The following is a 23237-nucleotide window of genomic DNA, read 5'->3' on the forward strand; positions in this document are numbered from 1 at the left end:
TCACAAAGCAGGCATATCATATTGTAATAACAAAGCACTATCTAAACTTTGTATTTTGTAACATATTTAACTTAAGTCCGATAGCAATTCGTTCCGTAGATAAAGGTTTAATTAATATGAATGATATCTTGCTCATAACTAAATTCATCCAAGATCATGATGATGTAAATGTATTCAAATTTTGTTTTTCTTCAAAATTAGATCAGAAATGTAACCTCTAAATCTAGTGAGCTACAGGAAACAAGCAAAGCCAATCAAGTGGAAGATCATCGCATAAATTATTTGCAAAGCTCTCATTTAATACAGAACTTGTTTATAACAATGATGATACAAGTTTAATTATCTAACAAGTTGAAGCAAAATATAATTCAATTCATTATACTGAGCAGTAACATGCTCAGCCACCAGACATAATATGATTTTCAAGGTAAAGTGGATGTCAGATTAGACAGCTAGACATCATGAGAAGAAGTATTGTGTTAAAACCCCACGATGATAAGATCACCCATTTTGGAGGTATGGTGACAGGATTTTTGAGATGGCTGTTGTGGTGTCATACTAGATGTCTGAGGATTTCCATTTTCATTTCGAACCTAGATGTGATAAAAGTCTTCCAGTGTGAACCCCATGTTGACCATCCATTCAGGGTTAGTACTAATAACAAGATTCTGACAATGGCTGGTGGTCATACTGTACATCTTAGGGGCAACATTTTCATTTAGGACCAACTAGGCATTGATATGAATGTGTTTGCATGGCAGTCTTTAAAGTAGTTTATGACCAGCCGAGTCAAAAATAGTCTCTCAAATGGTAATAAAATTTGGCAAAGTTGATTACCTCATAAATATTCAAACATCTCACTCATAAATTCTTTCATTGTCTTGATAATGTTAATCTATTTACATTTATTAAAATCATATCGGAAACACTATCTCTCGAATTGTATAAAGCTCATCCCGCAAGATGTTTACCTCATTATTAGATCTCACTCATAATAAACTACATGGGTATCTTGAAGATATAAGCCTTCTGACCAAACTTAATGAGGAATGGAGACGATAAAATGATGTCTAGCTCAGCCAATCAGATACAAGACATCACTAATATGCATGGTTCTCACTCATGGCTGTATTCATACAAGAGCTTGAAAATTTCAGTCAATATACCAAGTTTGATCAAACTTGGATCATAAATGTCACTATAATGGCAACATGCTTAGCCAATCAAATGCAAGGTCACCTCATTAACATGTATAGACCTCCCTCGTTAATAAACTCAAGAAAACTTTGTTACATAAGCCGACAGTATATTCAAAGTCTGATAAAAAAATGCATCATATATACATGTAGCAGTATGAAGTTCGGCATGGTATAACCAAAATCCGCGAATTAGTTTGGAAGCTGTGCTGGTTCAGTTGGTAGAGTCTTGGACTGTTAATCATAGTACTTTGGGTCTGATACTGCCCCAGGTCAACCTGGATCAGCTGCCTCTGTATGTCCTTGAGAAAGGCATGTCACCCGTTTCTCAAGCCTGATATGGCCATCATGCTAAAGGTAATGTTAGAAAGTAGTGTTAGAAACCAACCAACACTTCATTAATAACATTGGTGTATGTTTGTGTGTGTGATTTAGATGTTTTTGATATAGCTTAAAGTTTATAGTGAGGTCTATTACTGCATAAGCATGCCGCAGACATAGCATCATATTTCACTGTGTCACATTATCCTGACACCAGGTTGACCAGTCCTAACACTAACCTCTTAATGTTGATCGCCAAGCAAAAAATAAATTTAAGCAGCTGATAATACCATTTTGGTAGGACTCTGCCTGGGTTGGAACCCAAAACATCCTGCATCTGAGGCAGGCACTCAAACCAGTTAAACCAGAGTGGTCCAGTATGAGTGGATCTTACTCATTATCAAACATACTCATCAGATAACTTGATGATTTAAGCCCACATTCCAAGTTTCATCAAAGTTTGATCAGAAACATGTCTGACAGTGGTCACAAGCAAATATGACAGCAAGATGGAGGACAATTCTATACTTGGACTTGCAGCCAGTTTTGCAAAGAATTTGTTTTAAAAGAAATGTTGCTTTAAAGCCGATGTGAAATTATCAAGACTTCTAGCTCTTTGCCTATATGGCAAATCTCACCATATGGCTACAGTAACTGGAATTACAATAAAACCAGTGAGCAATTAATGAAAACAGAAAACAAATTTACCAAATAGAATTTATTTTTGGATAAAAATGAAAATGTATAAAAGTAAAATAGAAGAGTATAAATAAAAAGGATGGAAGCAAAGATATTTTAATGACAAAATTAAGCTTTTCATAAAAACAGTGGTCAACATTTGGACCTACTCTGGAAGCATATAATGCCCATCACTGACCAGTTACATGAACTTAAGGTTCAGCAAAATAAATGCTTTTGGACAGCTTTCCTAGATTTGATTAAATATTACAATATTGACTTTGGAAGTCTACAATGCACTAGTGCAAGTGATGCATTTGAAAACATCACACATATATGTATACGTTACAAATATGACAAAACACAATATACAGAATTCGATCTAATGAAATAGGTATCAAGTCTATTACAAAATGTCATTACTTCAAGAAACTACATATAAAAATTGTGCTTATATATGTACTGACCATTTACAACTAATGTAGTATCAACTTAGGAAACCTCACTACATACATGTAGTTAAATTTTGGTTCAGATGAGATTTGAGCTATACTGTGCCATTGGGCAACATACTAAATTCATTAACGAACCATAACGTTACCAACCGTGAAGAGGTAAAGGCAATCCAAACTGACCAAGTAGAATGGAGCAGAGTTAAATTTTCAACTGGTAAGAGAAAAAACAAAAAACGTAGCAGCTAGAGATGAGCTAAAAATGACGTTTTAAGAAAAATTTATCAAAAACCTTAATTTGTTTTGAAACAAATTGTACAAACCTTTAAATACCAGCATCTTTCAATACAATTGCTGCTGTAATTAGAACAAGACCGAATCTGGTCAAGGTTTAGGGTGTACGAAGATGTACAATGAATTCCAGAACAAAATTATGGCACCCAATTCAGAGTTGCAGGGGTAGCGTCTGTAGGTAAAGGGAAATCGGTTATTTTATTAAAGATTTTAAATAATTGAGGATAGGAGAATTTGTGAATTTTTGGCTTGCGGCGTGAATCCGTGAATCGCTGAAAAAGTCTTGAAATTTACACCATATTCGTGAGGGTTGGCAGCTATGAGGTAGTGACACCAAACGATGTCCCTAGCATGTGCAGTGTAATGTGAGCACCAACTGCAATCCAAAATGTAGGCAATCCCATGATCAATTTTTTTCACAAACCGTAACAAAAGTGTGATGTAGTCCTAACAAGTCTAGCTTTTCCAAGTTACTGATATGCGAAATTGAATAGTTGATGTCAATCAGCCATGTTGTGTGTATTACTAACATAAAGTCCATACATAATTTTTTTGGAAGAACATGAGTATCGGCCAATTTAAGTGTACTAGGGTTAGAGATAATGTTGGCAAGTATGGGTTGTCACATTTGTCCTAATACCCGGGAACGTCACCTCAACATTACTGATAAACTGCAAGGTGATCAACAGATTTTGTCTTTATTGGAGGATTTTCTTTTAAAAAATGCAGTCAGATGAGCGAGTTCTCCTTTATTATACTGTATCAGTTTGTACAATATTTCAGGCTCCATGTCATCCAGACAGGATGTGCAGTTCTACCATTTTCTCAGCAAATACTACATTTAGAAATATTTTCGAGGTTTTAGACAATGAACGAGTCGCAACTTCAAAAAAAATACCCAAATGAATCAGAAGTAGAAATTTTTAGCCACATAGTATTTATAAAAACACAGAAAATGCAGCTCATTTAAACCATACCATGGTTAAAGGTACTTAAAAGGTCTGTAGCACAATATAATGTACTAATACACTTCATACACACCTAATAATATAACAAAACAAGAAGTCCAAAATGTAACATAACCTTTTTAACCTCATATTCTGTATCACAATATTACATCAGTACATAACTTGCATTTTCATTTTACAGTTGAGTCCACGTTATCTATAAAGATATGACCAGTAAGATTCTGAACATAGCTCCAGGCTAGTTTTCTCCCTTCTTTCCTCATCACAGAGATTAACAAGTCAAAACTTTAACAGTTTTAGGGACAAAGACTCTGATCACTTTATCCAGACTTGAACAATAATATGGCAACTTGTCCGAGGTAGAAGTAAATGAAATGCTTGGTCTCATGGGTGACGTAGCTTCCAAAGTTGCGTCCCACAATGCAGTGCCATGTTGGGTTGTACTTCTTGTCAAACTCTTTCTTGATGTAGGCAGCAATGTCCTTCTCAATGTTGTATTTCTCTAAAGCTTGTGTAGCACAGTCTACAGCATCCTGCTGCATGTCTTCAGCCATGTCGGCATTCTTGATGACGGCCTTTCTGTCAGTCATTTTTTCTGGGGAAAAAAAAACAAACATTCTTGCAATTCATGTGCAACGGTATTGTCAATTAGTATTCAGTAAATTCTTATCTTTTATTTCTCCTTCATCCCCAAAATAGATTCAGTTTTTTCTTCTGGAAAATTATCTTCAATTCATGCTATGTGAAGAATATTTATTAATATTAAAGTCGAATAAGAATGCAGAACATTAAAGTTTTCTAAAAATTAAACTTCACCAAATTAAAATCAAAAATATAAACCCTGACAATACAATATCTCAAATATTTTGAGCTGGTAATTCAATTTTCGTTTCATTTAGAAGTAAAATAGATAATCACTGACTACATAGAAATTCATGTACCAAATGAAAATTTTGCAAGTGATGTGGGCGAATTTTCTGCACCACATTGTGAATAAGACTGGTGCAATGTTATACTTCCACTAGTTTATTCACTATATCAATAACAATAGGTCATTCAGTGTTTGGGTAGTGCCAGTTTGTTACCAGTTACAATACTGGTCGTATTTCTAGTAAGCAAATTACTGATAGACATGGACTTGTGATCTGTTTATATGCAATTTTCATCCTTTTACAAGATATAAAAACTACTTCAAAATAGACTACCTGTTAGGTGTCAGCGATTTGTATTCTACATTTTAGGCTATCAGCTGGACTTGCCTGTCACCAAGTCCATTATTTTGTACTTCCTTAATGTTTTTAAACATCTCATTACCAATTTCATGTCTTCACTTACATCTGAAAGTTGTTATTGTGGGGTTTAACGCCATTTTTCAGCACACGATAGGCTATACATGGCAGCCAGTATTAATGGTGTTGGAAGAACGCGGGAAAACACCAGAAAGAACCACCGACCCACGAGAAGCTACAAGGCAAGCTTTCTCACATACCCACATTGGCTGAATCCGAAACTCGAACCCAAGCAGACAGAGGTGAGATGGCAATGATCTATAACGGAAAGCGCTTTAGACCACTCGGGGGCCCCTACATCTGGAAGTCTAGTTATGGTACTATTTTCAAAACTGAAGAAACATTATACTCCCTAGTTAGTTCTGATTGGTGGTTATTACTTTGAATAAGCAAGAACCAACAATCAAAATTAAATGCACCATATTTCTCGGAGACACAGTGGAAGTGTAGTCCTCAAACCTGATGCAAGTAGATCTACTAGGAATGAAGCAACAGAAAACTTTGCGTAATATGGTTCTCAAATTAAAAGTACATAATCCTACATAGCGAACAAATCTGGAATGTCTCTTTTACGTCAACATGTTTTTGCTGGTTGAACAAACCAACGCGACAACATAATGAGCATGAAATTCTCAGGGTTGGGGCATATTTCAAACTATCCAAGTTAGTTACTGTTTGCTCATTTGTGGAAGGCAAGCAGGTGTTATCCATAGTTTTTCTTTTTTATCGCCATAAGTGGATTTTCCTGCAACAGCCTTCTCAAATGAATTCTCAGTTTGAAGAATGAAAAGGCAAATAAAAGTTATTCACGACATGCGAGGACTAGATTAACTTGTACAACTATTGTTTTGTTTATATTTTTCACCTCTTGTATCAATATGGATGAACTATTAACGATTGTTATGTGTTCTTTGCTGTGAATTATTATGCATCATTTACATAGTTATTCTTCTTGTTACAGCGATACGATAAATTTATCAATACAGTCCCTAAGCACCATACTCCATGCTGTAGTGTACATAAACAACACCTGGTCAATTTTCTACAAAAAGTATTTTAGGAGGATTAGCAGCAACAAACTTGCTGACAGACAGATGTTGAATGACAGACAATAGACCATCCTATACTATAGCAATAGGATTTTCAAAATGGCCATTGTGGTGGCCCTATAGGATATGTGAGCACCACCATTTTCATTCATGACTAACTAGACCATGGATTGTATGTAAATGAAATGCAAGACCATCCATAACGCTTGTTTGATCGACAAGGCCTATTTATCGTTGTTCAGATCCCAGCAATTCCACCCCACCTAAACCGCTGCCTTGTAAAATAAATAAAATTTACACAAAAAACCCCACAAAAAATTCCCTAAATTGTACAGTGCATCTAATTGATGAGCCAGTTTAGCCCTAAAATGATTTGTGTATCTAATCAAGTCAGTTCAGCCCACTGCCTGAAGCGCTTAGTACATTATATATACTATCATTATAATATTTATACCTTTTTTTTTAATATAAAATAAAAGAAAAAGAACGAAAACCCTACATATCCTAATTTTAAAACCAGTGCAAACACATTTATTTTGCCTAACAGTAGAAATAATTACTACAGGTAAGAAAAAGTAAAAAAGATAGTTTGGTTCCTAAGAAAACCCAAGGGCACGCCAACTCCAATAAATGGTTGTTCTTATTTTCAATTTGCGTTATGATGTAGTATTTGATAAATGGGACATCGAATCAGGAACTGAATCCTATTTTAGTGTTAACTTCATTTCCTGATTATTTCATTCACATGTATGCAAGTATAATTTCATCATCAAGATTTTATTATTAATAAATTGTAACTGCTATAGTATATAAATTTACATGTTCAGCATTTTCTTTCTGGGCCAGCGTGTTATCATTATAGCAGCAACTAGCTAAAGTCATTTAAATGAACCAAAAAATGTCCCTTACATTATCCGAGGTGTTCCGATGTTGAACGATATTTTTTAAATAAAATTTTGTTATATACAAAATTAAAAGTATTGTCGAAACAACAGTGCGCATTTACATATTAATGGCTCAGTCGATAGCTTTGCACTACATTTCAATGTGTGTGCGTGCGTGTGTGCGCTAGAACAGGATAAGACCTTATCTGTACTATTTATATAGTACATGTACAGATTAGGTGATTTCGTGTGCTTCATAATTAAACGTCGAACAAGGGGAGAGAGAGAGAGAGATTACCTATATATCGATGTAGACGTTACAGTATCAGCAGAAAATCACTTCTGAAATGGTAAAAAATTACATGTAAAGTCTTCTGTTTCTTGTTCGCAAAACCTTTACAGAGGATGATAAATTCTGCGCTCCCAATTAAGTAAAAGTATGCAACAAATTTAGCGCGGTAATCTTGCATCGAGTGGTTCGTTATTTCCATTTGATTTGTCAAATTTGGCATCTTCCTACAGTAGCTTCTAACAACGCCCCTCCCCCCTCATTATATATATCAACAAGTCTCATAAGTTATAAAAGGAAAGAAATTCCATTCTCTCACAAGAAAAACCGCCAACAGCGACTATGTGGGCACTGTGGGCAAGCTAGATGTATATAGCTGTGCATAAATATTAGATAAGCGGCGTAATGGACTAGAATACAGTTGCACATTGCGACACTAGACAAGTCAAATTGGGTGGGATTCCCAATCTTTATGTTATCTTTCATAATAATAATAATAATAATAATATCTGCATTGGTAGTAGATGACGCCACATTAGGCTCCAACAGAGGATTCCGTGTTAAATAAAGTTTAAAAAATGTAATTTAAAAAACATAAAGGAGATTTAACATGCACGCCATCTTGAACGATATGTTTTGTAACAGTGTAGCATGATATACAGCCTGAGCTCGAACAGAATTGTTATATGACGTCAGGTCTGTCCGGTTTGTAACAATGTTAACTGTGTTTGGACGAAAATGTGAATTTAAAAAACAAACAAAAACACAGATGCTTGATAAAGATACGTATACAATAGTACAGCGAAGCATAGTATCTTGGCAGAGTTCCTGAAAGATGAATGTCGTCAGTATTGATTATATAAGCTCAAACGTCTCGGGTTTATCACATGTAGGGTTCTCTTTTTGTGTGCCTATAACGAGATACGTAATATTTAAAAATATCCAAATACACGCCTGTTGTAATGAATAACATTCAGTTATGTACTGAACCCCAGGGTAGGATGCAAAAGAAGGGGTATAGAATTTAAATTACTTCTAAATAATAATTTAATTTAATAATTTAAAAAATTGACCAAAATCATAATCTATACTTCCATCTATAACTAACATAACCTCATATTTTAAAGAAGAGTAACATTTCATTCACGTCTGTTGTTTTTTTCTAAGTCTAGCTCGGAAGCTACTAGGTGGGAAGGGGGACCACAACTACCTGTGGAATGAAGTATAAACCACATAGATATCAATCTGTTTTACAAGGATGAGGAAAGTTTATGGGCCTGGAAACAGAGACCGTTACAAGTGCAAACCTAATATATATATATATATATATATATATATATATATATATATATATATATATATATATATATATATATATATATATATATTAAAAATGTGAAACTCCAAACAAAAATACCTAAATAAATTTTGTAACCAAACCTTTTTTCTCTCCATGTACCCGCAACTACAGACCTTGTGAAAAACACGAACATATACAAATCGTTTATAAAAATGTCAGACCTAATGTAGCGTTTTCTTGATCCACATAATATGGTCAACGTTTCCATAGAAAAATTGTTCGTCCCAGCCTAGCACTTGACCAAAAGAAATCTAAGTCAGGATAAGTAAATATAGTAGATTTATTTTATACAAACATTGGAATCACACAGTACAGACAATCATATATAAGTTTACAATGTCTTTATATTACTCCACAATTTATACAATACAAAACATCTCATATTGGTGGCTTGTATGGTTAATACTATCCTTACTTTACTTCTTTGCACAACCGCTCCGATGGCCTAGTGGTTAGAGCGTCCGCCTCGGATGCGGGAGGTCGTGAGTTCGATCCCCGGCCGAGTCATACCAAAGACTTACAAAAACGGTACTAACAGCTGCCTCGCTTGGCGCTCAGCATTAAGAGGTTAGTGTTAGGACTGGTCGGCCCGGTGTCAGGATAATGTGACTGGGTGGGACATCATGCTACATGTCTGCGGCATGATGCCCCAGTGCTAAACATCACTATAAACTGCCACATTGCAGACATCGTAGCGATATGACTGAAAAATTGTTAAAGCTACGTTAAAAATCCAAATCACACACAGACACACACACTTCTTTGCACATACATATATTATTACATATGTTATATTTTCTTTGGGACTGTTATCCAGGATTGGAGAGAGGATTTTAAAAGTATTTCTCCATAAATGGAGAAATATGGTAATTTGGAATGTATTTCCAAACAGGTTATAGTTCATCTAATATTGTTATGGGTGGTTTTAATCTAACTTCAGTGATACCTGAAGCATTGCCATAGCTTAGGGTTTTGTTTCTTTTACTGTATTACAACCGCTTAAGTCGGTGTTTCAATGGGTGAAAACAGCTTTCATCTGTCGATGCAGGCGTATTTATATACAATAAGGTAGCTAATGTTTCTTTTACTGTATTACAACCGCTTAAGTCGGTGTTTCAATGGGTGAAAACAGCTTTCATCTGTCGATGCAGGCGTATTTATATACAATAAGGTAGCTAATGGAAACTCAGTTAATCAATGAAAACGCGTAACGCATCCCGCCTCGTGACGTAATTTCAATACTTCCACACTGGTTGTCATGCAGCTGAGTTTAAAAGAATTAAGCATGTTAAACAAAGAATCATGAGGGATACATTATTATTTAACAGAGTATGCACCAAACGTACCTCAAGCGTGGGAAGCTACCATAGCGTGACAGCCTTCGGTTACGTGAGGAAATCTTCGTTCTTCTCTCCATCACGACACCTCGCGAGGGAAGGATGTATTTGCGTGACTTAATTAGGAAATGAGGACATACGACTCAGAATTCGTTACACTATGGAGGGATTTCTCAAAGTCTAATAGGTAACAGTCCGAGAGGTCCCGACATATAAAAGATTACAATTCTCACCGTAATTCTCACCGTAATCTCTGTTTCAATCTATGATGTTCCGATCCTCATGCTGAAGTAATAATTGGTTTCCCGTTGTTAAAAAAATCACACTAAAGCATATATGTGTGTGTGTGTGTGTGTGTGTGTGTGTGTGTGTGTGTGCGGCTGGGGGGAAGGTGGCTTAGACTTGTAACGTAGCTTTAACAATTTTTGACTCGTCTGCATTGTTGCAGCTCCTACTGATGTTCAGCACTGGGGCATCATGTACCACCTGAAACCAGGCCGAACAGCCCTAAAAGTAACCTCTTAATGCCGAACGCCAAGTCAGGCAGCTGCTAGTAACATTTTTATGAGCCTTTGGGGTATGACTTGGACGTGGTTCGAACCTATAATCTTCTGATACTGAGGCGGACAATCTAACCACTTATGCCACCGGAAAAGTCGACACATACATACATACGAAGGTACATGCGTACGTACGTTCTTGCGAGTGTGCGTACACACACATACATACATACATGCATGCATACATACATACATACATACATACACTTAGGACATGTCACTTAATGTAGCTTTTACATACAGTATTTAGGGCATATTGTGTTTTATATCTGTTTTGCACGAAGTATAATTTATGCGAACAGGAATCGTATCATATGGATCAATTTTAAAAAAATAGATTTGGCAGTAGTGAAGTGGGGCACATTAGCGTCAATGGGAATTAGCATTACAGAGACCCCTGGGTCAGATTAGCGTCAAGGGAAAATTAACATGGAGAAAAATCGTGGGTCAGATTAGCGTCAAGGGAAATTAACATGGAGAAAAAATCGTGGGACGGTTTAGCGTCAAAGGAAATTAAACAGGGTGGAACTTTATAGCGTCAAGGGAAATTGAACATGGGATTTTTTTTTTTTAAAAAAAAAGTTTTTTTAAATTTAAATTTAAATTTAAATTTAAAAAGGGTAGGCAATTGAATAAAGTCATTCTCTTTTCGAGAAATATGGCTGGCCCTGAAAAGGGCCTTTGGGTTTATGTTAATGTATTCATTAACATAAAGGGCACCGCATTGGTCTTCTTCTTGTCCTTAGGCTGCGTCTTACTGTTGGTCCGTACATCAGCACTCTTTTCAGGCATCCTTGTCTTTCAACGTAGATCCTACGTATCCACAGGCTGGTGTTTGTCCTGTGGACAACGGTCCACTTGGATCGGACATACATGAGCATGTCCCTCCTGAACATCATGGAAGACACAAGGGTGGATGACTCAACTGTAGTCCACATCTTGAAGCGACGAGAACAGGTGAATCAATGCAGTGAACTGCGCTTATTTATAGGTAGAGGAAGGATTGAAACGGATTGAGTTCATTCACCAATCCGAACACGCGTTACAAAATTCAGTCAGCTCGCATCCAATCCGAAGAGAGCAGTCTGTGACGTCATGTGGTCTATATAGATTCGCTAGCGCTTGTGTGCAGTCAATCTATGCGACAGTGATTCAACATGACGGAAACTCAGAAAACGATCCATTGGGGTGCACCAACAGGGGAGACCGCCCAAGGGAACCCGGACTTACTTTCAGAAGAGGTGAATTGGGATTTTGTGGATTTTCTCTCCTCGCAAGAATTTGTTCCGGAACCTTCGTTACCTTCTTCATTACCGCAAGTGGAGAATTTTAGACAGAGACAGAAAGAAGAATTGGAGAAATTTATACAACGACAAAAGGAAGCGGAACAAGCTTTTCTCCTACAGCAACAGCAGCAAGAAGAAGAGGTAAGAAAAAAACAACAGCAAGAAGAAGTAGCAGCAAAGAAACAAGAGGGTGAAAATCAAACGATCACGGTACTGTTGGACATTTTAGCGGAGTTAAGAATTCTGAAACAAATGTATCAGACTTCTTTATTACGACCGAAGAGAATACGACCTTCCCGAGCTAAACACGTCAACCCTGTGACTAAGCCTACCGTACCACCCTTAGTGATTTCAACCCAATCATCATCATCAACATTACGCAGTCCAGAAGTAGGCCTTGGCCGTGGCAAAGGCTTAAGGCAGTTAAAGTTGATTGCTTAAACTCACCCCTACACCATAAAGAAAAAAGGCCCTTTTCAGGGCCACCCACATTTCTCGAAAAGAAATACAATTTCAATTTGCCAATAACTAAAAAAAAACCAAAAAAAAAAAACAAAAACAAAAAACAACCCATTTTACCCTTATAGTACGTGTCTTTTTGTATGAATGCGTGAGTGTAGCTTCTTATTTTAAAATCACAACTCAAAGACACTTACCTTGTATCATTAATTTATTCTTTTCTCCATTTTTTACAATCCAATTCACAATTCACAACACAACACATTTTAAAAAAGTTCATCGACTTCTTCTGTCTCACTGTTTAGTCTCTCTGTTTTTTAAATTTCTTCACCGTCTTTTCCTCATTTTCTTCCCTTCTTCTTTTCTTCTTCTCCTGTTTCTTTGCCTCTTGTAAATAGAATTGTCTTCTTTCTTCCTCTTCTTCCTCTGAAGAATCCCTCTCTTCTTCTGAAGAATCCCTCTTTTCTTCTGACTCCTCTTGTTTCTTTTTTGGGCAATCTGGAGACCAATGTCCTTTTTCTTGACAATAATAACAGGTATCTTGACTTTTGTCTTTTTTAGTCCCTGGTTTTGTTCTTTTTTGACGGTCTGGACACTCTGAAGACCAATGCCCTTTCTTCTGACAGATATAGCAAGTATCTTGACTTTTATCTCGAAAGGAAGGAGAGTAGTCCGTAGGCTGGTCTGAAGAGAATTTTCTAATGACCCCTCGCAAAGCTCTGACGAAACGTTCCATCTGGGTAGTCTCTTCCATCGTTGTGCTCGGCTTGAGAGTGAAATGAATAGTGAAAGAACAAGACACACACCCTTTTATATACGCTAGTCTGCCATGACTATAAATTAATCTATGGTGTTTAAACTTGAGTCATTTGACGTTTTTCACTCAAGATGAAAAGATCCTATTCATTCGAGAAGAAAGAAGAAGAAAGTAAGAGGCAGAAACGTGATCTATCGCCTCGAACCAGGGCTGAAATCTTGGCACAAATTCATGCCAGTGATTTTGAAGAGGACATGAGTGAACCAGAATCAGAACCCTCTAAACCAAGTTCACCACCTTTAGTCAACCCTGAAAAATACTATTCCATTCGAGAGACGGAAAAGCGCTCCTCTAGAAAATTTAGAACCACTGCTTACAAATACACGGTGAAGTTTAAAGATTTCAAGGCTGAAGTGCCGTTAGAGAAAGCAGAAGTGTTCATCACTGGGGTGTGGCATTCTTTGCTCACTGCACTCAAGCGACAATGTCAACCCAAAGAAGACGATCGCTTGAGACTTTCCATACAACACGACGGTTTGAAATCCCCTGTTTGGATCGAGTTTAGCACCCCTGCAGAATTGACCGCTTCCAAAGTCATGGACAAGATTCAACACGTACAACAATCTAATGACCAGTTTGACATCACCGATGGTAAAGCCACACTGGACATGACCCACGTCTCTCCTCCTCAAGGGACTGGACGCAAAAAGATGTTATTGGTGGACGACCTTCGCAACACCAAAAAGAGTCTCGTCCGAATTCACAACCCTCATGACCAGATGTGTTTAGCCCGAGCCATCGTGGTGGGACGAACCTATGCCAACAAGAACGACACGGCAGAATGGAAAAGAACCTGGAAAACTATTCAACTATCGGACCGAGCCAAACAACGAAACGAAGCAGAACTCCTGTTGCAACAAGCTGGCCTGTCCAAAGACACACCCTGTGGCATTCCTGAGATGCAGAAATTGCAAGATGTCCTAGCTCCACTCTACACCTTGAAAATGCACCCTCAAGAAATGCGCGGACCTCTGTTGTTTCGAGGGAAAAACTTTAAGAACGGAAAATACATTCATGTTTATTATCACGATGAACATTTCGATACCATTGCCACTATCACCGGATTCCTGGGATATGCTTATTATTGTGAGAAATGTGATTATGGTTATAACAATCGAGAGCAACACAAGCATTGTGGATGGAAATGCCCTGGATGTTTGGCCTCTCCACCCTGTCTGAGCGAAGAACCAGTGCCTTGTTCGACTTGTCTGCGCACGTTTGTCAGCCCTACCTGTTACCAACAACATTTGAAAACACAAGGTTCACAGAAGAAATGTGCTTGTCAACTCCTGAGATTGTGCCCTACGTGTGGACAAGGCATACTTACCAACAATGCCAAGGCACACCTATGTCGAGGAAAGAAAAAATGTCACATTTGTCACCACATCGTGGATTTGGAACACCAATGCTACGTGCAGAAATACCAACCCCCACCAGAGAAAGAGGACGGTCACAAGAAGAAAAGCAATTTCATCTTTTTCGATTTCGAATGCATGCAAGAGACCGGCATTCACATTCCTAATTTCTGCGTGGCTCATCGAGCGTGCGAGAAGTGCATTCAGGAACCTATCTTCAGTCATTGCCCTCACTGCAGCAAAATTCCTGGAGGGCGTGAAAAAATCTTTCGAGGACCGAACACGTTAGCCGATTTTGCCCAATGGGTCTTAGATCCCATCGACAAGACGTGGAGCCAAGAGGACATCGAACGTTACGGAGATTGTCATCGTCATGCCACGGTGATGGCTCACAATTTCTCCGGATACGATGGACAGTTTCTTTTGAGGTACTATACGGAACATGGCACCTAACGTCCTAAAGTGACTTTGAACGGAGCCAAAATCATTTTCATGCAAGTGGGACAAGTGCAGTTTAAAGATTCGATGAGCTATCTGGCCATGCCTTTGAGTCGAATGCCTAAAACGTTTGGAATGACAGAAATGGCTAAAGGGTACTTTCCACACTTTTTCAATACGGAAGCCAATCAACACGCCGTTCTACCCCATTTGCCTGAGGCTCACTATTACGACCCCGACAACATGCGTACCGAACAACGAGAAGCTTTCTACGCTTGGTACCAGGCTCACGCCTCGGACCCTTTCGACTTTCAGGAAGAAATGCTAAAGTATTTTCGTTCCGACGTGGACATTTTACGGCGTTGCTGTGGAAAATTTCGAGAACTGTTCATGGAACACGGAGGGGTCGATCCTTTGAAAGAAGCTTGCACCATTGCCAAAGCGTGTTCCTTAGTGTTTCGACAACGATTCATGCCTGAAAACACCGTGGCTGTCATCAGTCCTCAAACGACCCACTATGTCAAACGTCAATACTCGGTCAAAGCCCTACGCTGGTTACATTACTTGTGCGACAAGGAAGACAAGTGGATTCAGCATGCCCGCAACGGAGGGGGCGAAAAGACCATCGGAACGTATTCGGTCGATGGCTGGGACTTAGAAAACCCCAAGATCGTGTACGAGTTTAACGGTTGCTTATTTCACGGATGTCCCGTCTGTTACCCTGACCGTGGCACTAAAAATCAGTTTTTGCAACGAACCATGGAAGACTTGTACCAGGACACTTGTCAGAGGCGCCTAAAGTTAGAACAGGAAGGATACCAAGTGGTGGAAATGTGGGAACACGAGTACGATCACCGTATGAAAACCGATCCCGAGTTTAAACGCCTCGTGGAAAGTTACCAGTTCATGGACCCGCTAAACCCGAGGGATAGTTTGTACGGAGGAAGGACCAATGCCACCTGTTTGCTGTACCAAGCCGACGAAGAGAAAGCAGAAGAAATCAAATACTTGGACGTGTGTTCGCTGTATCCCTACGTGTGCAAATATTGTCGCTTTCCTGTAGGGCACCCACAATTGCTGACGGAACACATCGACCTGAAAAACATTCGACAATACGAAGGCTTGATCAAGTGCAAAGTTTTGCCTCCCACGAACCTATACCATCCCGTCTTACCTCACCATTGTCAAGGCAAACTGATGTTTCCCTTGTGCCGTACTTGTGCCGAAACGTGCAACCAAGACCAACCTTGTCAGCACAGCCAGGAAGAACGTGCCTTGACGGGAACCTGGGTCAGCGTAGAATTGTTCAAAGCTCTGGACATGGGATACCAACTGTTAGAAGTGTACGAAATTTGCCACTTTCCCAAGACACAACAATACCACAAGGGTGATCCCAGTCAGAAAGGCATTTTCGCCGACTACGTGGATGCCTTTTTGAAACTGAAACAAGAAGCCAGCGGCTATCCTTCCTGGTGTCACACTCCCGAAGACCAAATACAATTCAAAGATAAATACTACGAACAAGAAGGCATCACTTTAGACCACATCGAGAAAAACGAAGGCAGGCGATCGTTTGCCAAGTGATGTTAAATTGCTTGTGGGGTAAAATGGCACAACGACCGTGTTTACCCAAGACGGAATATTTGACAGAACCTTCCCGCTACTTTCAGATGATTCACGACAAAACCAAGTACATGAAACACGTGGACGTCGTTCGAGAGGTTTTGATCTTGGTCAATTACGAAGAAGATCTGGACTTTGTACAAGACGACCCTTTTGGAAATGTCATCATTGCGGCTTACGTGACAGCTCATGCTCGCTTAAAATTGTACGAAGCTTTAGAACTGTTAGGGGAACGCATCCTGTACTTTGACACGGACAGTTGCATTTACATCCATCACCCGATTCAACATCACCCTAACATCGAAGGAGACCGTTTAGGAGCCTGGACAGACGAGCATCCCGACGACAAGATTCTAAGTTTCGTCAGTGGCGGTCCCAAAAATTACGGCTACGAATACCGTGACAAACAAGGAGAAGTGCACACGATGTGCAAAGTGAAAGGACTGACTCTGAATTATCGTACCAGTCGAGTGGTCAATTTTGGGGTATTGAAAGAAGCCTTGCAATCGGGAGAGGATGGAAACTTTAAAGTGACCACCTATCAACCGAACAAGATTGTACGTTTACCCACTCATCACATCGTCAGTCGGCCCTTGGAAAAAGTCTATCAAATCGTGTACCAGAAGCGAGTTCGACTTCCCAATCATTTCACCTTACCGTACGGTCACGTCGGTATTGGTCTGTATATAAAAAGGAACCCTAGGCAAGATCGATAGTTCATTGTGACTACCAAGACCGAGCGAACAAGATGAATACTTTGAAAGAGACATCGTTCCAGTTTGGGGGTTGTAAAAAAGTTGTATCTTCCTCTAGTGTGACTAATACTGGATGGATAAGACCCAGGCATTGCGACGGAAAATGTCCGGAAGGAAACTGCGATTGTCCATGTGGTTACCATTGTAATTGCGTAACGGAGTTTGCAGACGAGTGCGATTGTGAGCCTTGCGATGTGTACGATGCTGTACCTTGTGACCTGAGCGATGCCGTAAAGCATCATGGGAACTTTAGTGTCCCTACCCCTATCATGGAAAGTGATGCTGTGCGTGTGAAACCTGTGGGATGCGAAAGTGATGCCGCTCGTCCTCTTGGACATTTTACTGGGCTTCGTTTTAAAGGGGAATGTTCACCTTCACGTTTACCTCCCTACGGATGTCATCCAGCCCTGAGCAAACTCCTGTTCATGTCACCCAACCCTCATCGAAACGAACCTGTGAAAGACGAATATTCGTTTCCTGTGCGTTTGTCGGAATACTGCGACTTTGAAAATCGTCTTCAATCGTTCAAAGGAAAATGGCCAAAGTATCTGGGAGGACCGACCCCCGAAGAATTAGCCAGAGCCGGATTTTTCTACTTGGGCGAAGGAGATAAAGTCAAGTGCTTCAGTTGCGGTGTGTCACTTCACCACTGGGAACCGCAAGATTCGGCCTACGTAGAACATGCTCGATGGTCACCGAATTGTCATTACTTACCCTTAGTGGGACCGAGACATTGAAGTAACTTCTTACCATCATCTGTTCATGGATACTTTACAAGAGAACATTCGTGCTTTGCCTGTGGAGTTGAGAGAACGCATTTACCGAGAGCTGGTCAAAATACAAGTGAAACGTAAAGAACAATTGCATCCGTTACGTCACCTGTGTTTGAACCACTGGTACCTGAAGGCTATACAAGGATTGATTCAATTGAAAGTGTTCCGTCGGACAGACATTGATGAACGATCCTCTAGTTTTAAAAAGGATTGGTTTGGTATGGACGATTGTAGGTACATCATTGTAAACGTACTGCATCGAATTCCAGAGGAAGAGTTAACGAATTACCAACATCTTGAACACAATGTCAACTTGGTGAAAGAGGAAACTTCTGAACGAATTGTAATGTGTAGATTAGTGACTGAACGATTTAAATTCGACACTGAAGTAAAACCATGTTTGTGCAAACAGTACATTGCTTGTGTCAGACCAAAGAGGATTTAGTATGACCTATTCATGGATACTTTGCTAGAGAACATTCGTGCTTTGCCTGTGGAGTTGAGAGAACGCATTTACCGAGAACTGATCAAAATACAAGTGAAACGCAAACTCAAAGTGATTCGTCCGTTTTTAAATTATGCTATGTTCCAAAGTACAAGAAGACTGATTATGAGTGGATATTACATTAGGCACAAAGTTAAACGAGGCTATTGGCCACCACCCAACGATTCCAAAAACAGTGTATATACTTATGGATACTTTACAAGAGAACATTTTGGGCTTGCCTGAGGAGTTGAGAGAAAGGATTTACCGAGAGCTGGTGAAAATACAAGTGAAACGTAAAGAACAATTGCATCCGTTACGTCACCAGATCTTTAACCACTGGTACCTGAATGGTATAAGAGGACTGATTCGTCAGAAATTTTTTCAGTGGTCAGACCTTGTGGAAGACTTTCAGTGTATGAATGATGATGATGATGATGATGGACTAGACGTTCGTAATTTTGGTTACTTCGAGATTCACTTACTGCAACGTATTGAGGAAGACAAGTTAAAGGATTACCAACATTTGTTACATGGAATCTGCTTAGAGAAAGACGAAACATCTAGACAAACTCTGACGTTTCAGTTACAGTATGTAACATTTAAATTCCCTACTGGAGAACGAACATGTTTGGTTAGAAATTACCTTTATTGCTTCCGAAACAAAGACACTATAAAATCAAGTTGTCATGCCACGGATTATGTCACATATCATTCAACAGATTCCGTGGAAGAAACTCAATGACCGTATTCAAACCGTGGATCATTACCATCGATTATTACAAGAACTGTATCCATTCAATTTGGGACGACAAGTGGTGTGTGTCTTAGTGACTTGTTTTCTGGGATTTCGTTTACCAGCCGATTCTTTGTGGACTCTTTACGATCAGTACTTACCACCTTAATGGCCTTAAATGGTCACGAAAAACTCCTTTTGCTCAAAGCCTTGCGTTTTCATCTGGATACTTCTCGACCTCAACAGGAAAAAAAGATTCGTCAACTTTTAGCTACCCATGACGTGTATGACGATGTGTTTGTAGTTTGTGACTTACATCCCCATTGGACAGATGTCCGTGCCTGGAAAGAATGGGGTTTTGAGGCTTGGACCCAAGAAGTGGCCCAGTATGCACGAGAGTTGTTCAAGGAAAAAAGTTACTTTTCAACCCGTGTTAGTGACGGTGCCAGAAGAACCCGTCACCCAGGACGGGACTGTCGTGGACAGGCCTGAAAGACCCTTTCGGGAGGACACTTGTGTGACCTTACCCCCTACTATAGAACTGGTTAGAACATTACCCAAAACATGTTGTACAGACACTTGTTTTTATTCCACGTTCATAGTTATCATGTGCCTCTTATTCTTGTACTTAAGCCTTTGGCTTTTATGTATTTTTGTCTTTCGTATTCATGTTTGAAAAAAAACATTCAATAAACGTGTTCTGAAAAAGTATATAAACTCTTGTCTTGTTTGTTTTCGTGTCATACGTGACATTTCTCACACAATGGCTACCTCTGCTGTCTCTGCTCCCTCTTCCTCTACTGTCAAAGTCATCGACGAACACTTAGATCGTGCCAGTTGGGAGGCTTTGTATCTTCGCCATCCCTTTAACATGCTCATTGCTGGACCTAGCGGTTCAGGCAAAACCGAATTCGTCAAACGTTTGATCGAACATAAACATCATTTGATCGATCGGCCACCTCAACGGATCGTGTGGTGTTACAAAGAGTGGCAATCGGCGTACAACCTCTTGCGAGAAAGTCAAGGCGATTCCATCGTGTTTGTGGAAGGCATTCCTAAAGAAGACGACGGTATCGTCTCTCACTCCCGTCAAACCCATTTGGTCATTTTCGACGACATGTTAGGAGAAGACGAAGAAGAAATTAAATTGTGGTTCACGCGCAAAGGGCATCACCGTAATGCCAGTGTCGTTTACATCACCCAAAATTTGTTTCAACAAAGTAAAGCCCATCGCACCATCAGTCTCAATGCGCATTACGTGGTCTTGTTTAAAAGCCCTCGAGATAAATCGCAAGTGCAAGTCTTAGCCAAATAGTTAGGAACGCCTTGGCTGACTCAGGCGTACGACGATGCCACTCAAACGCCACACGCCTATTTACTCGTCGATTTGAAACCTACGACCCCCGAGGATTTGCGATTTCGTACCCACTTGTTTCACCACTGGTGCCAATACGGAGGGCCTGTCCTGTACACGTCTCCGTCCTCGACTTCATTTCACTCCCCATAAAAAAAAATCTATAAAATCCTCAGACCCTTTTTCGTCTGTCTCACACAGTGTGAACATGACGTCCCTTCAGTCGCATCTTCCCGTCAAATTGATTCGTGCCTTGTATGGCATCAGTCGAGAAAAAAATCCACAAACACGAGCTCGTGTCTTAGAAGCTAGTCTCAAAGAAGTCTTACGATGGTTCACGGTGACGGCACGTCAAATACTCCAAGGAATCATTCAGATTCCTCATCAAACCAAACGCTTTTTCGATCGAAACAAAGTCGCTTTGGTCCAACTGGCCGATCCCCGCATCGACACTCAAACCAAAAAACAAATCATTTTGAAACCTGGAGGGAGCGGTACTCTAGGAGGGGTCATCATTCGCTCACTCTTAAGATGGGATCCTAATGCCCCCATAGTTATACCCAAGACAAAAGTCCAACGAAGCCCCAAGAAGAAAAAGACCAGGTCCCCAAGGAGAACTTCTCCAGTGGCAGGACCCTCCTCTGACCAGACACCACCACCCCGGAAAAAGAAAAGAAGCCCCCAGAAAAAGAAAAGTCCACAGAAAACTAGCCGCAAGAGAGGCACTTCGGCCAGGACGCAACCTTACACTCGCAAACCACGACCTTCCACGGCAGTGACTGCGTCTCCGGCATCTTCACGTTTGTCCACTTCTCCGTTGATGACACCAGGAACTGAAGAGTACTTGGAGACGTTGATCACACCAAGAACTTCTCCGTTGATGACCCCCAAAAGAACTTCCCCAGTGGCAGGGCCCTCCAATTTAGCGGCAGTGGCTGCTGCTCACAAAATACCTTCTCCCAAAATCAAAGTCCATGAAAGATCGGACATGTTACAAAGTTTACTGGATTTGTCCAAGCAAGAACTGGCTCGATTTAGTCCGTTGCGTACCCCTGCACGACGTGTCATGCCTGTCCTCAAACTAATACGACGTAAAGACAATCAGTGGCGACGCGTTCCAGTATAAAAAAGGCCTGTGACCAAGTAGGGGTATCAGTGAACTTGTAAAAGATGTCACCTCCAAGAAGCCAAAAAAGAAAGAGACAAAGGCAGACGCGTCATCCGACAAAGCGCTTAGCCAAGCATCGAGATTACCCTAAGAAAAGACACAGTCGTTCCAAGAAAAAGAGGCGTCAACAAAGGGGAGGATTCCTTGACGATTTTGGGAAAAACATTGTCACCTTTATGACAAAGCGATAGTCCCAAAAAAAGAAAAAGATAAAAGGGTGTGTGTTAAGTCATCGACGTTAGTGTCTGTTTGGTGAATGTCCCGGAACCCACAAGCAAAGATGTCACCCTCCAGAAAACCCCAAGGAAAGAAAAGGAAAGGATTGCCTCCACGTTTAGTCAAACATGGGGACATGTTATCTGTCCTGTCCAAAGCTTCTCCACCCCTACGAAAAAAACTCATTCAAACAGCCTCCAAAGAGGTCATCGATACCGTGTGCGAATGTTGTTTGAACGTTTTGAAAGGCACGATCCCTTTGTCCAAACACCAGAAACAATGCTTAGGCAAACATCGTCACGTTCTTCGGAAAATGGTTCAAAAGAAAATTCCCATTCGTCAAAAAAAGAAGATGTTGGTCCAGCGTGGAGGCATTTTGCCTCTCTTGTTAGGCCCCATACTGAAAGGAGTCTTGGGAACCATGTTGGGAGGACTGGTGGGAGCAAGATAAAAAGGCCTTCGGAAGTCCCAAGATCTCAGAATTGACCCCTGACAACCCCATGGAAGGACGAAAACTAGCTTTAGTGCCTTACAAACGATGGATGGAATACCATCGGTGGCAAGAACAACGTACCCCGCATTTACCTCCCAATCCCAATTTGAGCGAGATGTCCCAGTTACAACATGAATTGCAGTCCTTGATGGATCGCCAAGATTTGTCCGAAACAGAAAAATCGCAAAAGTACGGTCAACTCTTGCAACGACTGCAACTCTTTCACCAGAAAGCTTTAGACGAAACAGCTTTACCCACTCTGAAAGATTTTAAGACCTTGATGAAAAGTCCAGCACCATCACCAGTACCAGTACCAGTACCACCACTACCAGTGACCAAGACAGAAAAAGGAAAAGAAGAAGAAGAAGAAGGGTTTCAAACTCCACCAGAAAAAGTACGCAAGTTAACAACACCACCTACCTCCAGAATTGGATGGATTAAAAAGATGATGGCCACCCCTTCTTCATCACAAGAGAAAAAGAAAGTGAAGACAGAAGTGAAGACAGAAGTGAAACAAGAACCGATATCCCCCGCTCAGACATCCTCCTCCTCTTCAACACCTATTGCCGGTCGCACACGCAAAGCATTGCAATCCAAGAAGGT

The 23237-nt window shown here is 40.1% G+C and overlaps 1 protein-coding gene and 1 pseudogene across 3 annotated transcripts in view; one reads left to right on the plus strand and one right to left on the minus strand.

Moving 5' to 3' along the window:
- LOC149776361 (uncharacterized) overlaps positions 1–23237 on the plus strand; it is an 86143-nt gene that overhangs the window by 29032 nt on the left and 33874 nt on the right. The window lies entirely within an intron of this gene.
- On the minus strand, positions 2221–7591 carry LOC149776362 (dynein light chain 2, cytoplasmic pseudogene; annotated as a pseudogene). Its single transcript, XR_016416306.1, has 2 exons — positions 7430–7591; positions 2221–4504 (listed from the first exon to the last, which is right to left on the minus strand). The product of XR_016416306.1 is annotated as a dynein light chain 2, cytoplasmic pseudogene (transcript).

Source organism: Sinohyriopsis cumingii, chromosome 18, assembly GCF_028554795.1.
Source record: "Sinohyriopsis cumingii isolate HCF-2022 chromosome 18, ASM2855479v2, whole genome shotgun sequence".
Classification (NCBI taxonomy): Eukaryota; Metazoa; Mollusca; class Bivalvia; order Unionida; family Unionidae; genus Sinohyriopsis; species Sinohyriopsis cumingii.